Source organism: Prenolepis imparis, unplaced genomic scaffold (assembly GCF_030444845.1).
Source record: "Prenolepis imparis isolate NDT839.2.m4 unplaced genomic scaffold, iyPreImpa1.0 SCAF_6, whole genome shotgun sequence".
Classification (NCBI taxonomy): Eukaryota; Metazoa; Arthropoda; class Insecta; order Hymenoptera; family Formicidae; genus Prenolepis; species Prenolepis imparis.
In genome coordinates, this window is record NW_028141164.1 from 16,443,456 (window position 1) to 16,469,119 (window position 25,664).

The 25,664-nt window shown below is 34.4% G+C and overlaps 1 pseudogene across 1 annotated transcript; it reads right to left on the reverse strand.

The window, feature by feature from the left end:
• Window positions 1-4,719: 4,719 nt before the first annotated feature.
• On the reverse strand, window positions 4,720-18,771 carry LOC145937169 (uncharacterized; annotated as a pseudogene). Its single transcript, XR_014425512.1, has 3 exons — window positions 18,482-18,771; window positions 9,950-10,113; window positions 4,720-6,632 (listed from the first exon to the last, which is right to left on the reverse strand). The product of XR_014425512.1 is annotated as an uncharacterized LOC145937169 (transcript).
• Window positions 18,772-25,664: the final 6,893 nt, after the last annotated feature.

The following is a 25,664-nucleotide window of genomic DNA, read 5'->3' on the forward strand; positions in this document are numbered from 1 at the left end:
AAGCAGTGGTATCAACGCAGAGTACTAGAGAGAGAGAGAGAGAGAGAGAGAGAGAGAGAGAGAGAGAGAGAGAGAGAGAGAGAGAGAGAGAGAGATATTTATTAGCTTTCTCAGCTATTTGTAAAATACAAGTCTAATTTACATTAATTACAATATATTCCTTTAACTCTCGCTTAAACGCTTCCAGTTCTTCGATTCGTCTTATTTCAGCTGGTAAGGCATTGTACATTTTCACTCCCTCATAAAACATACTCTTCTGTGCACTCGTTGTCCTACGAAATTATACCACAATGTCCCCAGCTTGCCGTGTCTGTCTTTCATTCTCTTTTCCCACTATTGTTAACTTATTTCTTCATTGATCCGGTAACATATTCTTTACAATCTTAAAGATAAATATACACACATTATAATTCAGCCTCTGCCTTATGGACATAAACTGCAGCGCTTGCAGCATACTCTCCACTTTGGTATATCTATCACATTGCAATATGACCCTCATGGCCCGGTTTTGCGCTTTTTGCAATTCATTCAGTTGTGTTTCTCCCATATCAATTAACAGCGTCGCACAATACTCAAAGTGAGGCGCTATGATTGACTAATATATAATACATCTAGTGTATGCCGATATGTAGTTACCTATTCTATTTCAAAAACTCACTTTTTTCCCTATTTTCTTTAGCATATAATCACAGTCCTTAAATCTTAACCTATCGTCAATAATTATGCCTAGATATTTCATTCTTTCCACACGCTCTATATCCGTTCCATCCAAACATTTCAGTGTAATGTTACCTCTCAGTTCTTTTCGTACACTTCGAACTATCATATATTTCGTTTTCCCTGCGTTTATTTTTAACTTATTTGTATTCATCCATCTTTCCACTGTAACAAATGCCATATTCATTTTTCTTTCTATTTCCGCACTACTCCCTCCAGTCACATACACTAGCGTATCGTCTGCAAACATTTTTATACTACATCCCTCCGGACAGACTTTAATTATATCGTTTATATATATTATAAATAACAAAGGTCCTAATACAGATCCCTGTGGTACTCCATATTCTGTGGCCAATAATGTAGACCATTCATTGTTAAATCGTACCTGCTGTGTTCTATTCTTTAATTAAATATGATCTTAACCATTCTAAAGCTGTTCCTCTAATTCCGTATTGATATAATTTCTCTAACAGTCTTTCTCTATCTATCGTTTCAAATGCTCGCTTGAGATCCATGAAAATTACCCCCACCATTTTTGCCTCACTAACTACCAGTTTCCATTCGTCAATGACTGTTTGAATCGCTGTTTCACACGAATACTGTTTTCTAAAACCTGACTGATGTTCTGTTATAATACAATTATCTTCTAAATACGCCTCAATTTGCTTTTTAACTACTAATTCTAATACTTTCTCGAATATTGGTAACATATTAATAGGCCTAAATTCACTTGTTTTTCTGGCTTTTTCTATTTTTGGAATCGGTATTATCGTAGACGTTTTCCAACCTTCTGGACAGCAACCTTCCCTCAAAGAGTTATTTATTATATCAATAAATTCCTCTTTTATTACATAAAATACTGCTTTAAGTATATCACTAGTTAATCCCTCCTCCGTACCTTTCTTTTTTGGTAGTTCCATAACAATTTTTTGTAAATGCTCTATTCTAATCATCTCAAAATTTTCCATTATTCCCTCGCTTTCAATAACAAAAATAATTCTTTTACCTGGACTGCCTAACTTATCTCTACTTATAGATTTTACTATGTTCTCAATACTCTGTATATAATATAAATTAAATTTATTAGCTATATTGCACCCTTCAGTATTATCTAATATTTCAAAATCTATATTCTCTATTTTTTTTGTACCCGTTGGTTCGCCCCTTATTATTTCTTTTAAGGTTTTCCACATAGATGTCGGATTTCCCTTGTTATGATCTATCATATTTTCATAGTATTCTTTTTTCTTTGTCCTGATTAGTTTAACCACTGCATTTCTTTCGATTTTAAACTGTGACCAATTTTCATCCGTGTCATCATACAACGCTTTACTGTACGCCTCATCCCTTTTAGCCGCTGCTTCCCTTATTTCATCCGAAAACCACTTTTTCCCTTCCCATATTTTCGGAATTCTAAATTTTTTTCTAGGTGCTGTAGCATCCAACGCATCTACTATATTATCGACAAGTTTCTTCGCTCTCACACTGACATTCATATCTTGGCTTTTTCCTAATTTATTTTCCACTAATTTAATAAATTCATCTACATTAAACTCTTTAAAATTCCTAGCATTAAATTCTCTGTATTTATTATCAATTTTATTCGCATTAAGATCAACTTTTAACCACGCATGGTCCGTTATTTTAGGTTCATGAATTACTTGCACTTCTATTTTATTATTAGCGTAAATTAAATCTATAATTGTCTTACTATCTTTCGTAATTCTCGTCGGTTTATTTACATATTGTTTCATGCCTAAGCTCAACATTGTCGTTTGTAACTTCTTTGTATAAAACGAGTCCAACATAATATCTATATTAAAGTCTCCTATTACTATACATTCTCCCCGTATTATTAATTCTTCTATTATATCCTCCAGAAATCTCACGAACTCACCATGCGATGAACTCGGTGAATGATATATTACTGTTATCACTCCTTTATATAATTTATCTTTCACCTCAATCGCAGCACACCAACAATTCGCTTCTAACTTTTTTACTAATACTATCTCATATTTAATATCGTCCCTTACATATAAAAGAATCCCTCCTGTATTTCTGTTTTCAGCATCACATCTAATCATACTATACCCCGGTACGTTCACTTCACAGTCTTCAATTTCAGCAGTCACTCTGGTTTCTGATAACGCTATGAACGCAGGATTCATTTTTTTCATAATCTGATGCTGTATCTCGTCTTTATGCGCCATCACACTTTGCGCATTTGTATATAGTATTAATTCCATTTCCTTCTGTAGTTGCTATTTATCTTCCTCCCATCCGGCCCTCCTCTTCTCCTCCTGTATCGCCCTCTTGAAAGTCGGACATTCCGGATCAAGTGCGCCATGCTCATCATTTATTTTCAAATTGTATGTTTGAATCTTAAACATACCATTTATACATCTTTTCTTTGTCGCTGTACATTCACTCACCTTGTGATTTCCTGCACATTTGTGACATGTTTCATTACGCGTACAATTCTTTGCAATATGATAATAACCCCAGCATTTAAAACATCTTTTAATGTTAATGTGATTGAATGCAGGACACTTTCTCCATCCTACATTCAGTTTCCCTTTTCTCAACATTACTTCATGAGTCTCTTCATCTGCTTCAATTATTACGATACCATCTTTTCCTCTTCTTCCGGACTGATCTTTCTCATTTATTTTCTCTTTAACTATTCTCTTCACTATTCGCATATGAATTCCTTCATTTTTCACGTCAATTTTGTTCTGCTTCTTAATTGTACCTATTAAATCATCATCATTCAACTCCATTTCTTCCTCGCCAATATTGACAATTTTTATCTTAGGTTTCATCCGCGGTGACTCAGTAACGTTAAAATTCTCGCCCAGCTTGGCTTGTACTGTCGCCTTTAGCTTTTCCATTTCTTCTCCAGTCTCACAGCCGAGAATCACTGTTCCCTTATTTCCTTTTTTTAACTTCGTTGTTCCCATAGCCATATTCTTGATATCTACCTTTTCTTTTATCAGTTTTTTAGTTGCTTCACTCTCCTGTTGCACCTTGGGTTTGACAATTATAATATTTTCTTTTTTCTTCTCTTTAACTGCTTCACTATAACATCTTTGAGCTCCTCCTGCCAGTCCACCCGCTCCTCCTTGTATAATTCTTCTCAAGTCTTCCAGTTCTTGTTTAATACTTCCAAATTCTTCTGGAACTATTTCCTTAACCATCATTTTAATTTCCTTCTTACATGCTGTTTCGTCTTTTATTTCTTTCACAGTTTTTACAAGCCAATCTATTTTTACGTCAATACTCGATGATCCACTCGCTCCTGATATTCTATTTCCACTGCTTGATGTCGTAAACGAACCCGTAGATCCTGTAGATCCTTGTCTTTCCCTGCTGCTCCCCGCTGCTGTCGGTGCCTTCTTCATATCTGCTTCACTTTCAATTGTAAATTTCTTAAATGGGCCAGGACACGACACCAGTTTCTATTCCCGGTCTATGCAACTATTACTTCAATACTTTTTCGCCACTCTCCCTCACTATATAATCACTTAAAAGTTATCACTTTTGCAGAGCGATGTTTGACACGTCTTCTCTCAGAAAAAAAGAGAGAGAGAGAGGGGGGAGGGGGGGCACGTTGCAGCTCCATCTATCGCGACATTACGCAACTAATCTGTTGCTCTGTTTTATGTTTGTATTCTGTTCATCTTTGATTTCGCACACACATATGCACGAAAATTTTCTGCACCGTTTTCTTATTTATTAGGCTTCTAAACTGAAAGTTCACTAATACTTCTTCATTCAATTTCTAGTCGGAACCTATCTTATTTTGTACGTACAAATAGCAGAACTTTTATTTTAAACAATTATTTTTTTGACCTGACGACAGAAGCCGATAAAGATATTATAGTTTTTTAGTTTTTTCTTGTTTTTACATAAAATCGGTAGGTTCCGACTTTGTTTCTGTACGTGCTTTAATTGTGGAAAAGCATTTATTATTTTATTAAACTAATAAAAAGCTTTCGGTGCAGAAAAATCTATAATCATCTGATCGATAAAACAGACAGATAGCATCCCCTTAAGCCACAACTATCAGCGAGTGTTCCAGCTTTAAATGTCATTCCGTTGAACTTGATAATTTTATATTGTGGATTGTAACAATTTGATATAAGCGGACCATCGTAATGTAATAACGATAAATTGGAACATTGTGGAACAGAATGTAACAAAGCAGTTGATGTGTGTAAGTTCTTTTCTTTTTCAATGCGTCTCCGCACAACTTGTTTAAAGGTTTTTCCGCTTTTCGTAGATATTTTTTAAGTGTCTGCATATAGTTTTCAAATTTAAACGCACTGAAGTTATCAAGAAGTCCATATCTTTTGACATAATGCACAAGATGAATTAGACTGTGAACATTATGTGAAACATTTTCAACTTCGTACAGTTTTATAAATGTTTTAATAAAGAAACGAATGAGATCTTGCGCATAGCTTAGATGTTCATGTAAGTCTTCTGAAGACAAGATTCTTATAATAACGTATAATGTCATAAAATGTATATATACATTTTTATTTATTACATATTTAAATGCCAATGGACTTGTATATAATAATATTAGTCTATATTCTGTGGCTTTCCATAATTTTAAACAATCCAATCTTCTTGGTTTTCTTGCAAATTCTATTAGTATTAATGGCTTTAAATGAGTAATTAAACGTGTAGAAATTTTGTCTACGGCTCTGTATTGTAATCGATATTGTACTCCTCCATGAAGCCATAAATTCAATAATTTGCGCATAATTCCCAAACATATTAAGTGCATATAGTCCAACGGAACATTTGTTATAGTTTTAAAATAAGGAATATTTAACAGACTGCACGTTGTATCTGGTTTGTAATATTTATCGTTTATCTTTTGTATAAAATCATCATCCGATCTAAGTGGTCCGTCAATTTGTGGGAAACATATTCTATTTTTTATATATTCTCCTTCCGTAGTGCATTTCGTACAACTAGAATGCCCAGAATGTCCTTTGACACACAAAACGAATGATTTAGCCGGTGTATCACAAATTAAAGCTGCAATCCGACATGCTATCTGTCGATCGTTGATGTTAATTCCATTTTCACATATTTCCGTAGCCTCATTGACAAAATCTTTTAAGAAATGATTGGTGTTCTTCGATTTTTCATAGCCATGATAAAGTCCAATCATGAAAACGTTACCATACGGAATAACTGATCCAAGTATAGGCCAAAACTGTTGTTGCGATGATTTTGTTAATGGTAATCCGTCAATGTTCACAGCTATTTTTAAGCAATCAATATTTTCTTTTACAGAAAATAATATTTGTCTTATAGATTCAACTAAACCAAAATGATAATATAATCCTGGTGCAACTGTACGGATGTTGTCTTGTTGTTTTGGTATTTTTAAAATTGTTTGTGCATCCAGAGAGTGTGGAAAAACAAAAATGTTTTTTCAATGTTAATAGTAATGCTTTTAGAGCGATATGTGTAATTTTATACTCTACAGACTGCAAGATCGTCTTCAAAATCGCTTTCACTCTCATTTTCAAATGGCAGATCGCTTGATTCATCGCGAGAAACATTTAAAGATTGTAAATCCGACTCTTGTTCCGAATGTCTGTTTGCATTTTCATATTGTACAAATATGTTTGCATTTTCATGTTGTACAAAACCAACATTTTCACATTTCATATCATTGTCTGTATCTATTATTTTAGAATTAATTCTGTCATTGTTCAAATCTGTTGTGAATTTACTATTATCACACGACAATGAAGTTCTATCAAACAAATTTTGAGAAATAATATTTGCCTCCTTTGCAGCTAATCTTCTGAGATGTCGCTTTGATACATATAAGATATCTTTTCTTTGACGTTGTCGATTCATTTTCATGTGAAGTGTTATATCTGTACAATATGAAAAGATTAATGATTGTAGACAAACTAGTATTATATACTATGTACTTGTAATATTATATATTATTTACAAGATAAACTAGTAATAATGGTACAAATAGAAAGATGATTTCTCAAGAAAAAGTAATTTATAAATATAAAATTAAAGTTTTCTATAAGATATCAAGAGACAGGGTAGTGTTTCGCGCCAAGTAACGCGCAAGCAAAGCCACGCGCAAAAGCAGCGAGACACGCCATGTATCTATTCATACAAGGTCTGTCCGGAAAGTAACCGATGTACGCTAATATCTTTATATCTGAGTGTGCTATTGCAAGAAAATGAGTATTCCTCATTTAAAAGGAACCTTTGTGAGTGTTCCTGGCAAGCAGCACGGCTTTGCAGCCTGTCAATCGAAAACGGTATATAGATGTGTATGGTGATCAAAACCGTGAATGTCGCATTTCTAATTTTTCAATAATAAGCGTGTCGAGTAATAAATTTGTGAAAAATTTTGTTAAAAATTTGACAAAATAAAATAATGATTTGAAATAATTAATATGATCCGTGTAACTTCTGCCTGTTTTCAAAATAAAAAATTTTTTAAGAGGAAAGAGATTTGTCGATGTCGACATAAAATAGAATGCAACGCTCACGGTTTTCGTCACGTACACATTTGTATACCATTGTCGACTGACGGGCTGCAGAGCCGTGCCGCTTGCCAGGAACACTCATAAATATTCTCTCTAAATAAATATTTTTCATTTTTTGTAATAACATACTCAGATATAAAGATATTAGTGTACATCGGTACTTTCCAGATAGACCTCGTATATATAAAATTGGCCATTTTAATGTTCCACTTCAAATATCTCTTTTCTAAAGCTTTTCATAACAAAAATGTCCCGTACAAAAATTGTAGAATTTCGAAAGAGAAAAAAGTTGGCACTGATAATTTTTTCCTAAAAACCGATTTTCAAGATTATTTGAAAGTCATTTGTTCTTTTAAATGAAACTGCCTTAATTTTTTTATATAAATTGTTTTCTCGCAATATTCACTAAGAAAAATTATAAAGATAAGATGGCCAAAAAGTGAATAGTTTACAAGATATTTTATGCTTTAGTTTAACATAATTTCACATTTCAAACTATGAAATATCATAAAATATTCATTTTTCGCCGAATATTGCGATATCAATTTATATACAAAAATTAGATATATTTATATTTATATTATATGATACACTACATTTATATATTTCTATATATTATATTCATATATATTGTTGATTATATTGATATATTATATTTATATATATTTATATACACTCGTCAAAAAAATTAACGCATATGTATTTTAAGTCAAAATTTCGCATAATTTCAAATAAGCATAACTCCACTAAAAATGATCACATTTGAAAAATTTTTTTTTCACTGTCAAGCTTGAAGTCTCTACTTTAAAAACCATTCGTCAGATTTTTAATTTATCTTCCTCCCCCGTACGCCACTGCTTCAAAAGTAAGGACGGGTTTTGCCTCTAAAAAATTGCGTACTTTGACGCACTCCACGGGGTGGAATACATTTTTTTCGCAAATATTATCATAACTATCGTAAAACGTGGACTTTTTACTACAAATTAAAAAAAAAAGCAAAGTTTGTACGATTTCTTTTCGCGGAGTTATTACATATGAAAGTTACCCATACATTTTTTCCATTTACCGCCAGCATTAGTATTACCCGACACGCACCACGAGGTTGCTGGTTGGATTTGGCGCATAGTGTGTGTGTATGTGTGTGTGTGTATGCGCCCACGCGTGCATGCGTGCGTGTAAATTTGGGCTCAAATTTCTCAAACAACAATTAGACCATGCATTAATATGCGTGAACGTATAGAAGAAGTAATCTGATTCCTACATTTCCCTCTCCTAACCATACGCTCGCACGCATAGGCACGCACGCACGCACACATACACACACACACAGCAGAGAGGTTTGGAGTCATTAAATGGAAAAAATGTATGGGTAACTTTCATATGTAATAACTCCGCGAAAAAAAATCGTACGAACTTTGCTTTTTTTTTAAATTTGTAGTAAAAAGTCCACATTTTACGATAGTTATGATAAGATTTGCGAAAAAAATTTATTCCACCCCGTGGAGTGCGTCAAAGTACGCAATTTTTTAGAGACAAAACACGTCCTTATTTTTTAAGCAGTAGCGTACAGGGGGGGGAGGATAAATTAAAAATCTGACGAATGGTTTTTAAAGTAGAGACTTCAAGCTTGACAGTGAAACAACAATTTTTCAAATACGATCATTTTTAGCGGAGTTATGTTTATTTGAAATTATGCGAAATTTTGACTTAAAATACATATGCGTTAATTTTGTTGACGAGTGTATATTATATTTTTATCTATTTATATCATATATTTTGATTTTGATATATTTATATTTTTATATTTATTTATAATTTTAATTTTTTGTAAGATTTTTTGTTTCAGAAAAGATGTAGTTTTAAAATTGATATAATTTGACATGAAACATATATATCTGGTAAATTATTCTTAATATTCTTAACATTTCTTAATATCTTAATACTTTTACGTGCACAATAACGGGATAAATCAATTAATGTAAGAAAAATACAAGAGTTGGATAAGTTAAATTTTTTCTTAAATTAAACTCAATAGCTATAAAAATAACTAAATTTTTAAAAGTTGTAAACAGAAATAAACTTAGTTAAAAGTTAAAGTTAAAATAAAAAAGTTAATTTTCAAAAACATTTCATAAAATAAAATTAATAATAAAAATATTTATAATTAACTTAACTTCGAGTGGTTACAATTAAAAGTAATGGAAATATGGAATTGAAAATTAAATTTTTTACTTAATGAAATTTATATATAAAATATTGAAATTGTTTAATTGTATAGGACATTATTTATAACAATATAATATCAGAGATGATTAAATATTTCTTTTAACTAAATTAAAAATTGCACAAACAAAAAAGTAACTCACTTAAGCTTAAATTAACTAAAGATAAATTAATAAAATTAATAAAATTCAAAGTTGAAAAAGTTAAATATAATAAGCATTATTTAAATTATGATATTTGAATGTCATAATGTTTTAAAAATTAATTCATTCGAAGTACCAAAACAATTATAATATAAATAAAAAGAAAATTTTGTTTCTTAAGTTTATATAAAGAAACATAAAATCATTGTTTTTTATATTGGAATATTTTTTTTCTTTCACATAGGAACATTTTTAAGTTCGAAAAATTTAAAAGTTAAAAAAATTAAAATGTATGTGTTGAATAAAGCATACCTGTCGCGTAAATCTTCTCTAATCTCTAACGTAGAATGCTGAACAAGTAGTAGATAAGAAACCCAGCCAGCAGCTGATCAAAATAATACTAATGTGGAATTTTAATAGCTTTTTTTAACAAAAGCATCATGGAAATGCAACTGAGGTATTTGCAATTCTGAGAACTGAAAGCATGTTAATGTTATAAGACTGATGATTATATATAGATAATGTTACAAGACAGATAATTTTTTTATTTTATATTAAAAACAATATAGATATAAATTGTACGAATAACATAGAATAATATAAAAAACGTACAAGTAAAAAATTCAATTTAAATCTTTAAAACAAAATATAATAAAATTTTTATTCGTCATATGAAGTGCACACACACACACACAGTCACCGACAATAGAAAAAAATTGTTTTAAATAACTCGTGAAACTATTCTGCTGACAATTTAGAAGTTACTCTATGTTGCGGAAACTGCATATCATTAAAATATGTTTAACGCTAAAACATTTTAATTTATATCTTTACATCTTTTGGCAATGAATACCTAGTGCGGCTTTGCAAGCACGAGGATAACCTTAAACTCTTGATCAAAATAAGTTTTACGAAAAGTTGTACAAAATATTTAAAAAATCATGTAATTTATATATATAAATTGTTTCGCTAACTTTATTCAATATTTTATAAAATGTAAAAATAAAAAGAAAAAGGATTATCTTTGATATCACAGAGTCACGCTTCAATATTTTTTCCACGCCATTCAGGGCTACCGGGAAAAGATCGAAACAGGAATGACGTACGCAAATGTCGTTGATATACAATACTTACTGGGTGCATCCAGAAGCACAACCGCTCACTGAGCGCTCAGTGAGCGATCGTGCTTCTGGATGCACCCACTGTTTCCATATCTTGAGAGTAAAATTGAGATTATACACGGGCGGGAGATATGAGTACGTTGCACTATCTCAGTACTTTGAGTAAAACCTGAGATTTTACACGTGCGATAGAAAGGCGTACGTATTGTTTCCGTACTTTGAGTCAAACCTCAGATCATACGCGCGCGAAAGGAAACAGAATGACACTGTGGAAGATATTATAGCGTTGATCTTAGTATTTTACAGATGATCACAGTACAATGAGTATAAAAATGGGATGATACGTATAATATCATGTGCTGTTAGGGTAATATGCAGTAAAATAATATAAAATAAAAAATAATATAGATTTACTTTAATTGTTTATGTGTGCGCATGTATAGTATCTCTTTTTGTGTATTCTTCCTTTATAAATAATAAATTTTGATTTATTCGGCTACGTTCATGTGTCAATGCAAAATATCTTTTATAAGTGTATATTATTAGATCTCGTCACCCCGTTTTCACTATAGGATAACAAAATATTGAACAAATATACGCGATTAATAAGTTTTGTTTTAAATTGAATGAGAAAGCCACGGAGGGGGGAGGGGGGGGATTGTTATGAAAAATTTTAAAAAATATTTGATTATGGTTTATCACATACTTAGGTTATTACTAGCGCGCAGTTCATCTTCAAGGTTCATCTTCAACTGTTTCGAGGTTTTCCAAAATCATTTGTTGTAATCGACAAACTTGAACACGTGATAAAACTTGATAAAACATGATTACTAAATGCTTTTTTTAACTTTATCGCTTATTTTTCTGGCTTCTCTTTCAATTTAACACAAAATTTAATCGCATATCTTTGTTCACTATTATTGTCGCCCCATAAAGAAAACAGTGACGAGACCTATTATATTGTTACGCTACTATTTTACAGTAAAAATTTAACATATTGTTACGTCCTCGGGACGTAGTGTGTGAGTGAGAAGCCTTTGCGATATTTCGCAAAAGCCGTACAAATTGTACGGCTTTTGCGAAATATCGCAAAGGCTTCTCACTCACACACTCACTCGCGTCTCGCGAAATGAATATACTCTCGTAGTGATGTTATGATCTTTAATGCGACGATCCAATACACAAAAGCGAAAAGATACAATAAAATATGCATGCACGAAAGAATGAAAGAATGCTCTGATCTAGACACGTCCGTCCGAGTTGACAGCTAGACCAAATCTAATATGTCGCCGAAAAACAACGACAGGGCGGTTGTCAATAAACAATCCCCTTAACGATGACTCTCAGAGGATGACGTTCAGGGGATGAAAGACCAGGGACGTAACACTGTCCCTTTCCTTCAAAATTGTCGTCCCGACAATCAACAAGGGGTAGTTGCTTTTGTGCGTTGATTCCTTCAACCAATGTGCTCCGATGTCGATTCTAGGGTACCGATGAGCCTTCTTGCTCTACCCTAGGCTGCTGCTTCAGGTTACCAAGCGACTCCATCTAACAGTCCCCAATCGACGTACGCCTTCTTCAAATGTTGACTCCAGGGCTTCGACGAATCCTCTTGCTCTACCCTGAGCTCCTGCTCAGGTTACCGAGCGATTCGCCACTCGAAGGCCAATCAATTCTCAGCGTTCCACTTGACACAAAATGATCTTCATCATTCTTTACATCCCGGTCTCCCTGTGATTTCTTACTTCAAAAGATCTTCGGACAAGGGGGGGGGGGTAACCACCGTGAACCCATCGTTCCTCATGAACTGCCCAAGTCCCTGCCTCGGCATTTGCCCAACGTCCCACGGGAAAACCACGGATCAAAAAAAACCGCGGGCGAGGCAGTCTTCTTAGAGTGCAAATTTCCCTCTCTTCTAGAAAAATTTAGCTCGACGTTCAGCTTCGGGAAGGTTCAGCTCGATATTCGGCTCATCCACCATGTTCGAAAATTTTCCTTTAGGTAGACCTTCCAAGACAACGACTCTAAAAATAATACGCAGTAACTTAGTACTATTCAATACTACACAATTATTTTTTCTTAATACATTATTCGCCTAACAAAAATCTATAAGCTAGATATTTTCCAGGTTCCGATTTACTCTAATCTAAAGTTCTTTCAAGAAAAGAAGCTAATCGATCTGCATGAACTATCTTCTTTTTGTGTCGAGGTGTTCTTTGAATACAATAAACTACATCACTTAATTTCTTCACTATTAAATAAGGACCCTCCCAATTGCTTTGTAATTTCTGAGCTTTTCCTTTACTCCTATGAGGATTATATAGCCAGACTCTCTCCTTCCTCAAAAAGAACTCCTCTAACTTTTTGATCATAACGAGCCTTCATTTGTGAAGATTTCAAAACCATTCGTTCCCTAACACTAGAATGAATTTCCTTTAATTTCTCTTTCAATTTTTCTACAAAATTTCTCCCCGGAGGTAATCTCTCTTCAACAAATCTCAGACTTCCTTGCAACAAATCCACAGGTAACTTGAGCTCTCGAGCAAAATATAACTCTGCAGGGGTCACTCCTGTGGTCTCATGCTTCGAAGATCTGTACGCCAACAGAAACATAGGAACCCATCGATCCCAATCCTTCTGATTTTCTGAGACATATTTAGCTAGATAATTTATTATTGTTTGATGCTGACGTTCAACCTGACCATCAGATTGGGGATGCAGAGCAGTCGTTCTAGTCTTTCTAATTCCGAGAAGACGCATTAATTCAGAAAATAATTGGGATTCGAAATTTCTTCCTTGATCTGTATGAATTTCAATAGGCACCCCATGCCTGGAAATAAATTGGCTAACAAAAACTTCAGCTACCATCTTGGCTCTAATATTTTTCACAGGGTAAGCTTCTACCCACTTTGTGAAACAATCCCAATTACAAGCAAATATTTGTTTCCTAACTTGGTCAACGGAAGAGGACCAAGGATATCCATTTGTACCCTTTCTAGCGGAGCTCCAACGTTGTAAATCTGAAGAGGAGATTTTCCTTTTCCTAAGGGACCTCTCTTTGAGACACAAATTTTACACGTCTTACACCATTCTTCTACATCCTGTTTACAAGTTGCCCAAAAGAATCGTTTCCGAATCTTTTCTAAAGTCTTGTTCACTCCAAAATGTCCTCCCGACGGAGAATCGTGTACTTCCTCCAAAATTTCCTTTACTTGACTCCGAGGAACTACTAGTTGAAGAAAGCTGGATCTGAGATTCGGAGCTTCCCATCTTTTATAAAGAATACCATCTCTCAAGACCAAAGAATCCCAATACGACCAATAAATTTGTGCTGGAATATTTCCAACAGGAATTTCTGAACGTGATGGTCTCTCTCCCATTTCTTTTCCTTGTAACACAAATGAAATACTTAAATCTCTTCGTTGTGCTTGACGCCATTCTTCAAGGTTCTTGCCTTCTAGTATAATTCGAGCGACTGTCTTGTCATTGTCAGACATATTCTTCTTCTCTACTCGGAAGCAATATCCACAGCCGCTCGACTCACACATCCGTCTAGATAATCCATCGGCATTTTGATGAGAAATTCCTTTTCGATAAACAATTTCAAATTCATATTGTTGGAGTCTTTCTAGCCATCGAGCCAATTGTCTTTCTAAATCTCTGAAAGACATAAGCCATCGTAATGAAACATGATCTGTGCGAATCAGAAACTTTTGTCCTAAAAGGTAATGACGAAAAAAATTTATAGAATCTACAATCGATAAAAGTTCTCGACGAGTGACACAATAATTCCGTTCTGATTTACTAAGAACACGACTAAAATACGCTATCACTTTTTCACTTCCATCTTGTTTCTGTGACAAAACTGCTCTAATTCCTATATTCGAGGCGTCTGTATCTAAAATAAACTCACCTTCTTCTTTTGGAAAAGAAAGAATTGGAGAAGAACTTAATAATGATTTTAATTTTTGAAACGCCTCCTGACATTTTTCTTCCCACATAAACTTATCTTTATTCTCTGTTAACGTATACAGAGGTTTAGCCAAAGAAGAGAAACCTTTCACAAATTTCCTATAATACGAGCAAAATCCGAGAAAACTACGTATTGTTTTTTCGTATGTGGAACCGGCCAATTTTTCACGGCAATTATCTTTTCGGGATCCGTGGTAACACCCTCCGCAGAAACAATATGACCAAGATATTTTACATTATTTTTAAAGAAAATACATTTCTTTGGATTGATCTTTAAATTTGCTTCTCTTAATCTTGAAAATACAATTTTAAGATTATTAATCATTTCAGCAAAAGTTTTTCCAAAAATTATCACATCATCTAAATATACAAGACAAATTTTTGATATTAAATTTTGTAAAATTTTCTCCATTAATCTTTCAAACGTTGCAGGGGCGTTACATAAACCAAAGGGTATAACTGTAAACTGCCAAAGTCCCTTGCCGATTGAAAAAGCCGTTTTCTCTTTATCCTCGGGACGGATCTTAATTTGCCAATATCCGCTTTTAAGATCAAGCGTGGAAAACCAATAATTACCTGATAGTTGATCAAGAATTTCATCAATTCGAGGAAGGGGGTAAGAATCTTTAATAGTCATCGTATTCAATTTCCGATAGTCAACACAAAATCTGATCGAACTATCCTTCTTTCTCACATAACAGCAGGAGAAACCCAAGAACTGTGTGACTCTTCAATCACTCCACGTGTTCTCATTTCCTCTATATTTTTATCCACTTCCTCTCTTAAATGGATTGGAATTCTACGGGGAACCTGTTTAATGGGGAGAGAGTCTTACACATTTATGACATGTTCTACCGAATTGCAGTTTCCCGCAACAATATCTCCGGAAAATACATTTTCAAATTCTCTTAAAAATTCAATAAAATTCCTTTTTTCTAAATCTGTTAATTTTTTAGAATTGTTTTCGAAGAGTTCTTTCAAGGGAACCGGAACTTCTTCTGAAGACTTTTCAATTCTAGCTATTTTTCCTTCTAATCCAGAAACTCTAAAAGCTGATTCAAACACTTTTTCTAAATTAATCATTTTCAAGAAATCTACTCCCAACAAACATTGATCACTAATATCAGCAACGATCATAGGCATATTTACAGAAAATCTTCCTAATTCGACTCTAACTTCCGTTTGAAATTTAATAGGAACTTCTCTCCAGTGGGATATTTTAGATTAATATTTCCTTTACGAACACTATTCTTTTTATCAATAATACTACTATTCACAATAGAAACATCAGAACCCGTATCCACCTTGAAAAAACACTCTTTTTCATTAATTTTTCCTTCATAAATAAAATAATTTAAATTATTTCTTATGCTATTGACATTAAAACTAATTCTCGGGGAATTCCTTTCGCGAGCCGAACTTCCCCCGCACAGCTCGGCTAACCCGAGTTTCCCTTTTCCTCCGGGCAATCAGATCGAAAATGTCCGACTTTCCCACACGTTCAACATTCTTTTCGGCCGGCGCCAAATTTGCTGCCTTGCCAATTCCTTTTTTCAAAATTCCCCTTTTTTTCTTTCCCCTCTCGCTCGCCTTCTGTTTTATTTCCTTGTGCTGCGTCTTTCTTTTCACTAAAATTTTTATTAAAATTTCCTTTCTTTTTTTCGCATCCCTCCCCTTGAATCATTTTAATCGTTTTTGCTCTTTCTATTGCGACACTCAAAGATGTAACATTTTCTAATTGAAGCGTTTGCTTCACAAAATTGTCAAAAATTGCCGAAATGAATTGTGCGCAGGCGATTTTGTCTCGAACTTCATGCGAACACTCGGGATATGCGAGGCGAACTAATCTGTCTAATTCTGAACACAACGCGGCTAGATCTTCACCAAATTTCTGTTTTCTATTAGTAAACTGGACATAAAAATTTTGGGATAAATATCCTTCCCCAAATCGCAACTCAAGTTTGGATTTTAGTTCCGCGAATTCTAAATGTGATACATCTTGAACTGTCTCTAAAACGGTGCGCGCTTTTCCCCTCAAACACGAAGCGAGAGCGACAGTCTTTGTTGAATCATCCCATCCATTCGCCCGAGCAATTAAATTAAACTGAGAAAAATATTCTCTAAGCGATACCGTTCCATCGAACATATCTGGCTTTAATTTAAAACCTAGTTCTGTGCGAACGCGATTTTCTCTGACGTTATCAAGTCGCGATTCCGAATCTCCGGAAGCTCTATTATTAGAAGGACTTAGCTGTCTGTCGCGTGCGAAGATCCTCTGCTCTAATCGGCGCAACTCTTCGTCACGTTGCTGTAATACAGCTTCAAAACGCGCTTCCTGTTGACGACGTTCCTCCTGCAGCTGTCGGATCTCGTCCATCGCAGTGTGCATAAAGTCCACTTCCGTCGGCGTTCGTTCCGTCGGCTCCTCGCTCACGGTGACTCGAGGTGGAGCTTGCGATCGGGTAATCCTCGGGGAATGTGACATTGTGACTTTTCCTCGTCGATGTTCTTCGATCCCGGACGAACCCCCAAAATGTTACGTCCTCGGGACGGCTTTTGCGAAATATCGCAAAGGCTTCTCACTCACACACTCACTCGCGTCTCGCGAAATGAATATACTCTCGTAGTGATATTATGATCTTTAATGCGACGATCCAATACACAAAAGCGAAAAGATACAATAAAATATGCATGCACGAAAGAATGAAAGAATGCTCTGATCTAGACACGTCCGTCCGAGTTGACAGCTAGACCAAATCTAATATGTCACCAAAAAACAACGACAGAGCGGTTGTCAATAAACAACCCCCTTAACGATGACTCTCAGAGAATGACGTTCAGGGGATGAAAGACCAGGGACGTAACAATATACTATAAAAAAGAATGATATAATCCCTAAAAACTTACCTTTTCAAAAAAGGTAAAAAAAACACCAAGTACACGCGCGGCAGTGAAAAATTAAAGTTGCAAACCCATGTGGAATCGTACTAAAAAAAATAATGATATCTAAAATTGCACCAAGTGAATATAGAAACTTGTACCAATAAAAAATTAAAGTTGCAAACCCATATAGAGTCGTATAATTATAGACCTTGCTTCCGAAGCACCCGGTGATATAAGCTGAATTTCGATTTGCGCTTGAAGTTGCAAATCCGTATAGAATCATACAAAAATTAAAAATTAATACAAATAAAAAAATTAAAAAGTTTTAATTAAAACAATACTTGGCACTGCTAAATTGAACAATATTCTACAGTTAGTTTTAAAATTTAGCAGCGCCAAGTTTCGTTTTAATTAAAATATTTTTATTTTTTTTATTTGTATAATTTTTAATTTTTGTATGATTCTATACGGATTTGCAATTTCAAGCGCAAATCGAAATTCAACTCATATCACCGGGTGCTTTGGAAGCAAGGTCTATAATTATACGATTCTATATGGGTTTACAACTTTAATTTTTCATTGGTACAAGTTTCTATTTTCACTTGCTGCAATTTTTTGATATTATTTTTTTTTAGTACGATTCCACATGGGTTTGCAACTTTAATTTTTTACTGCCGCGCGTGTACTTGGCGCTTTTTTTTACTTTTTTTGAAAAGGTAAGTTTTTAGGGATTTTAAATTACTGGACTTATAAATTGGAAGTCCATCGATATTAAATTGCAAATTAATTACATCATTTCCAAATTGTACGGGGTTGATGCATTTTGCTAAATGTGCAATTCCGAAGTAAATATATTCTCCCAACTTACCCTCAATTACTGATTCCATTCCTTTTATTTCGTATTGTGCTGACGTCGTTTTTAAAAAAATTGATTTCTTCGGGAGTGATAAAGGAATTAACGGATGTCTCAAAATACCTAATAATTTATCCATATGCGTGTGCGGAATATTTGATTTGATTGCCCAAATTCGTAATCTTTTTTCAATGGAGGCTAACTCATCTCTGTACGTTGAATAGCAATATTATCAACTTCACTTTTCACTGTTAGCTTCGTCAGACAAATTAGATTTTATAGTACTATCATCTGGTTCAATGCAATTTTCTACAACTTGAGTATCCTTAGTGAAAACTTCGCTGCATTTATACAAGTGTCCTTTTTGATCTTATCTAGCAAACGATTAAATTTGCTTGTATTATGATATGCACTGGTGTTATGCACATTTTTGTTTTTAGATACACAATATGTAGTATTAGAGCATATAATGTAAGTTATATATTATGCATGTACATAAATCAATTATTTTAATTACCAGGGTTGGGAAGTAACGCTTTACTTGTAACGCCGTTACTGTTACAGTTACTTTTTTTCGGTAACTGTAACGGTAACGGCGTTACAAAAATTTGTAACGAAAAAAGTAACTTTGTTACATTTTTCGGTAACGAGTAACGAATTTAACCGTTACTTTTGTCGTTATTTTTTCCGAGTTTATTCGGTATAATTTTCATACAAAGGAACATATTGACAAAATTGGGAAGCCCCCATTTGACTATTATTACATTTATTGCATTATGTATGTTAATTCGGATATAGTATTAGGTTGTTCCATATAAAATGTCCGATTTTGCAATGTAAATTTTCAAGCTTTCTTTGTCAGTAAAAATCTTTATATAACATAACATACTTTTATTCGTCCCCTTGGGCATTGAAGGCGCTTTTAACGAGGAGCGTTCCCGAACCTCTTACAATCCTCCTTTCTTCTCTACCATATATACAATACAATAATACCACATACTGCCGACCGTTTTCCAACACTCCTTTTTCCTCCACATCTCCCAGCATTCCTCTATCGCCTTTCTATGTTCCTCCACAATTCGGCTTTCTTTTCCCTTTTCTACTCTCCTGCTTTCTCGACCTTCTTCTCTCCACCTTCCTTTTCCCTCCTCTTCACTTTTCCCTTGTCACATTTTCCTCCCCTCTCCTTCCTCTTTTCCTTCTCCCTGACTCATCTTACTCTCCCCCCTTTTCTCACCGACTCTGTCTCCTTTCTTCCACCAGGACCCGAGCAGGCATATGGGGTGTCTTGGTTCGAACTGGATTCGAACCCGGGACCTTCCGCATGCCTGCCAGATACTGAACATGCGGGGTCACTTGTCACCCCAAAAAAATCTTTATATATATTTGTATATTTTTTATATATCATTTTAAAGTTCAACATTTGCCTTTTTATATCTGATTTTATTCTTTGATTTAATTGATTTTGAAAATATTTTGTTCATTTTTTTCAGTATGAATAAACGTGATTTTTGCGTGCTTTTTTGATATGAATAGAAAAGTGGCCATAATGTGCAGCAATCGCTCGAAACATTAATGCTGCATTTGGTGAGAACTTTGTTAACGAACGCACCAATATAAAATTTTTTTTTTTTTTTTTTTTTTTGTCATCCTAATTTTATTACAATCTGTCCATGTATGTAGGACATTTAGCAATATTTATGTCTTAGAATTGAACATGGGAAGGACGTTTCCAGTGATACGATCTTATATATAGATTATACTTTGTATAATTATATGATTATTCAATAAGAATTACTATTAAGGTATATATGATTATTAATACTTGAAATAGTTTTAAAGTTTTTAGGGTAAGTTAAGTTATCTCACATATTCATACAATGTTGTATATTAGTATATTTTAGGATATGAAGTCTGTTGGTATTTTTTTCTTAAGTCTTCTCGTTTTAAAGAATTTTTCATGAGGTTTACTGTTAGAGAGTTCGGGTGATCTAGAAGTCTGTTACGATAGTTTACACAACACTTAACAATTTCTTCTTTGATGCTCGGTATTTGGAGGTCGTGTTGTATGGAATCATTAGTTACAAACCATGGAGCGTCTAGAATCATTCTTAGGACTTTGGATTGGAAACGCTGCAGTATTTCCACGTTGGAGTTAGATGCTGTTCCCCATAGCTGGATGCCATACGTCCATACTGGTTTTAATATTGCCTTATACAACAGTAGTTTATTCTTCACTGATAGTTGTGATCCTCTTCGTAGTAACCAGAACATTTTACGTAGTTTAAGTCCGAGCTGTTTCCTTTTGGTGAAAATGTGTGATTGCCAGTTCAATCGACGATCGAAGTGAATGCCTAGGTATTTAGCGGACTCTGATTGTGGAATTGGTTGGCCATTGAGTGTCACCTGAGGACAGGTTTCTCTTCGGGTAGTAAAGGTCACATGGACTGATTTGGTTTCATTAGCCTTTATACGCCACTTCTTCAGCCACTTTTGAATGGCATTAAGATTTGTTTGTAGCATCTGAGAGGCTGTTACAGGGTTTGTGTGAGAGGCTATAACTGCAGTATCATCCGCGAATGTTGCCGTTGTTACTCCAATTGTTGTAGGTACGTCAGCCGTATAGAGGAGGTAGAGCACTGGGCCTAGCACACTTCCCTGCGGCACTCCCGCTTGTATTTTGTGAAGATCCGTGGTTACATCTTGATTTTTTACAAAGAAGTGTCTATCTTGAAGATACGATTTTAGGAGAATGAAGTAGTTTATAGGTAGATTTTGTCTGATTTTGTATAATAGGCCATCATGCCATACCTTGTCAAAGGCTTGAGTGATATCCAGAAAGGCAGCCGAGCAATACTTTTTCTCCTCTAACCCTGTGTGTATCTTTTTATAGATACGGTGAGCCTGCTCGGTAGTAGCGTGTTTTTGTCGAAAGCCGAACTGATGGTTAGGAATTAGTCCTTTTTTTCTATTATTGGTCTTAACCTTGAGAGCAGTAATTTTTCAAAGACCTTTGACAAGATTGGTAGAAGACTGATTGGACGATATGATTTGATATCTTTCGTTTTTTTTCCCTGGCTTCAATATGAGTATGATCTGAGACACCTTCCATTGTAGTGGAAAGAACTTGGTTCTCATTATAGCATTGAATAGTTGAGTTATAAATTTCCACCCTTTCTCTGGTAGATTTTGAAGTATTAGTCCAGTAATCAGGTCATATCCTGGAGCCTTTTTTGGGTTTAGGTTATTTCTGATAGTTTTGATGATTTCGTTCATCTTAAAATTATGCAGAGGTGATTCCTGTTGGTAGGGTTCGTTTATCGCACGACAGATTACATCTTCTCTTTTTTCTGATTGCGCTACCTCAGGATGTGGTGTGAAAACTTCGTTTAGGTGTTGAGCAAATGCGTCCGCTTTTTTGCACTTCTCGCCCACTTCTCGCCCACTTTTCATCTGGTAAACGCACTGGTGATATTGGGATTTCAGGTTGCTTAAGCCGCCTGGTCGCCTTCCAGAGTGAATAGTCAGTTGCTTGCGTTGCACTCAAATTTTGCAGGTACTCCGTTATACCTTGATTTCTTTCTGAATTAAGCATTTTACGTAGGCTTTTAATTGCTTTATTTAACTTAGCTTTTAACTCTGGGGATCTAGTTATCTGCCACTGTTTCCTAAGTTTTCGTTTTTCTTCTACTTTTAATCTTATCGTTGTTGAAGATTCGTTAGCATTGACCTTTGTTGAGTTGAACGGAGTAGCGTTCCATGCTGCTTGCTGTATGCATTGATTGAAGTGCTCTATTGATTCCGTGATTTCATTTTCAGTTCTTAGGGCTATTGATGTGTTTAATGTTTCTTCTACTTGTAGTCTGAAATATTCCCAATCGGTTCTTTTATTACACAATGTGCACGGTTTTTCTTTTTCGAGCATTTTACTGCTCAAGGTGAGCAATACTGGCGAGTGATCTGAAGACAGTTCCAGACATGATTTAGTCTTTAAATAACGTTTGTTTATGTTTTTGGTGATGTAGAAGTCGATAATGTCTGGGATCTTTCTTCTGTCTGTAGGCCAGTACATCGGTTCTTCCGTGGACACTGATTCGAGCTTTAGGCGCTCCATAGCTTTATGGAGTTCTTTGCCCTTTGGCGTCATTAATCGTGAACCCCATTTGGCGTTGTAGTCTCCTCCGGAAATAAATCGGTTACCCAGTATTTTAAGATAGAGCACAAAGTCACTTTCTTTTGTGTTATGCTTCGGAGGGCAGTACACTGCTGAGATAGTAAGAGGGCCAAGCCAGTCCTCTACAACTACATTCGTGGCTTGTATTTGCTCTGTTTGAAATGCGTTAATTACGTGATGTTTTATGTTGATAATGGCAGATCCTCCGTGGGCAGTGCCATCCGGATGCATGGTGTGATAAATTGTATATCTGGGGATCTTGATGTGACTCTTCTTAGTAAAGTGAGTTTCAGATATTAACATAATATCTATGCTTTGATCTTTCAAGAAGGTTTGTAGTTCAAGTTTGTGTTTCGCTAGACCATTGGCATTCCAGATTACTAGCTGTAGAATTTCTATCATTGTGATATTTTAGAAATTAGAGTGGTTAGTAGGTTTAACATAGTACTCAGTTGTTCCGTGAGACATTTTATCATGGATTTTAGTTCTTGAAGATCATTAGTTTGATGTCCTTGAAGTTGTTGATTTGATGCTGGAGTGCTATAGGGGTGTCCTTGCGTCCTTTCTGCAGTTGTAGCCTGTGCATAGGAGGGTCTTGAGCTGTTAGGCTGAGTTTGCTCCGATATTCGTTGCGAATGTACAGTTTGTTTCATAGTATTTTGTTTTGGTATAATTTCTTTATTCCTTAGTGCCGGAAATTTGGCTTTTTGTAGTTGTTTGTAAATTATGCAGCCTTTATAGTTGGCTGGATGATTCTCGCCGCACAGAACGCACTTTACTTTATCAGATCTTTCTTTATATGAGCAGTCTGACGTTCTGTGTTTACCTGTGCACTTTACACATCTCGGTGGATGAAAACTGTGGAAGAAATTTTTTGTGTGACTGTATCGTTGGCAGTTTATGCATTGAGGTATTTCACGTTTAAAATGCGGCGCTTCAAATTTAATTTTTGTGTTTAGCAGATATTCGATTGTATAAATGCTTTTGTTGTTTTCATCTGGTTTTAGATCTATAGAGAACATTGATAAGGGGTTTTTCGTTATTCTTTGGCGCATATTTATAATGTTTAGCACCGTGTGACCGTGACTTTCTATTTCCTCCTTTATACTATCAATTTCAGTCGAGTGGTGCATGTTTCGTAGTATTACTCTGAAGGGTTTGTCTTGTTTTTTTCGATAGGTGTGATATTCGGTGTTTTTTTCTTTTAAGGATTTGATAATTATATCATAGGCCTCGATAGTTTTAGCTTGAACCTTAACTTGTTCTTGATTTTGAATTTTAATAGTATAATTGTCTTTAGTAATTACATTTAGCATGTTCATTAACGGACTAATGTTATTGACTCCTGAAATAAATATGGGTGGAGCTTTTATAGGTTTAGCAGTATTTATATTTTCTGTTCCTTCGAATTTCTGGTTTTCTAGTTGCTTGTATTTGTTTGTTACACTAATTGGCGCGCTTAGCCAGTAATCGGCAATACGTGTTTGTTTTGAGTTGCGCCATATATTATTATTATTATTTTCAGGACTGGATCTAGGTCATTTGTTTTTGCTTTTAACCTCTTGCCATTCGTTATGTTTATCCGTGGTATACTTTTTCGAAGTTATTTCATCATTATTATAAGATACTTGATCTGTCACGACTGCGGTTATCTGTTCCATTGCATCTGATTGAGTCCGTTGCAGCATCGTATCCGTCTGTATATGTGTATTGCTATGAGTCGTTGTCTGCGCGAGTTGCGCGATAGTATTATCACGTCCGCTGACCATAACGGCCGCGGATTATTTTAACTGAGCAGCAATGTGTTTTATTGTTTGTTGAATACTTTAGCTTTTTACACACAGATGTTAAAATTTAAGTGATAAATATTAGCACTATCAAATTATTGAAAATTAGCAACACTGGGATATTTTAGCGCGTTCGGAATGGCAGCGCGATATAAACACATCCGACCCGTATGAAGGCTCGAACGAGACTCCTAAAAAAAAATTTAAATTTGAAGATAAAAGTTTCACAAATGACGATCGCGTGGTCCTGAGACTATTGTTGATGACTTTAAAGGTTGAGATATTAAAGATTGAAGCGGATCAACGTCAAACTGTTAGAAATGCGTAGAATGGTTCTTATTTTGATTAATATAAAGTTAAGTTTGAAAAATATTATATTACTTTAAATTTTTTATTAAAAAATATTATTAATGATATATTTAATTTATCGATCCAGCGTTATCGTTACTTCTGTTGCTTTGTTTGACCGGCGGCGTGAAGAAGAAGAAAAAAGAAGTGAACAATATGGCGGAAAAAAAAGTCGTGTTGCGTATCACATTGTAATCGCGATAATAACTATCATTGAATAAAGAAGTATTGGGACATTTATCAACCCCCCCCCTCTCTCTCTCTCTCTCTCTCTCTCTCTTTCTCGTGAATATCTTCAACAAAATGTAGAGACGACGATGTGATCATAAACAGCGACGATTTATTTCGTGCGGCGAATTCTTAAAAAAAATTATAATAAAATACAAAAATTTAATAACAATTTATTTATTATATACAGGGTATCCGATAACTTGCGAATTACCTTTTTGTAAACAGGTAGAATATGTAAAACCAAATAACAAAGTTCTCTACTATTTTTGCAATTTTTATAATAATTAATGAAAAATTAATTGAAAAAAAATTAGCCTATTCGGTTGCTCGAGCTATAGCACACACAATATTATGAAACGTAGCGGTATAAAAGTATAGTAAAAACATAGTAATGTAACTATAAGCAGTATAGAACTATATATCTTTTGTCTTACCGCGCGCTAACAGTCAATGATATAAATAATATATTACATTGTGTTATAATTTAAGCAACTTGAATCTTTTTATAAATATTTTTAACAATTACGACACTTATTGATAATTAATAAAAGTGTATTGTATTAATAATGTAAAATTATGCACGATACGTAAAATCATGTAGAGGAAGAAAATAAAGCTTCGTGCAATTCGATTGAAAATTACTATTTAACGTATACAA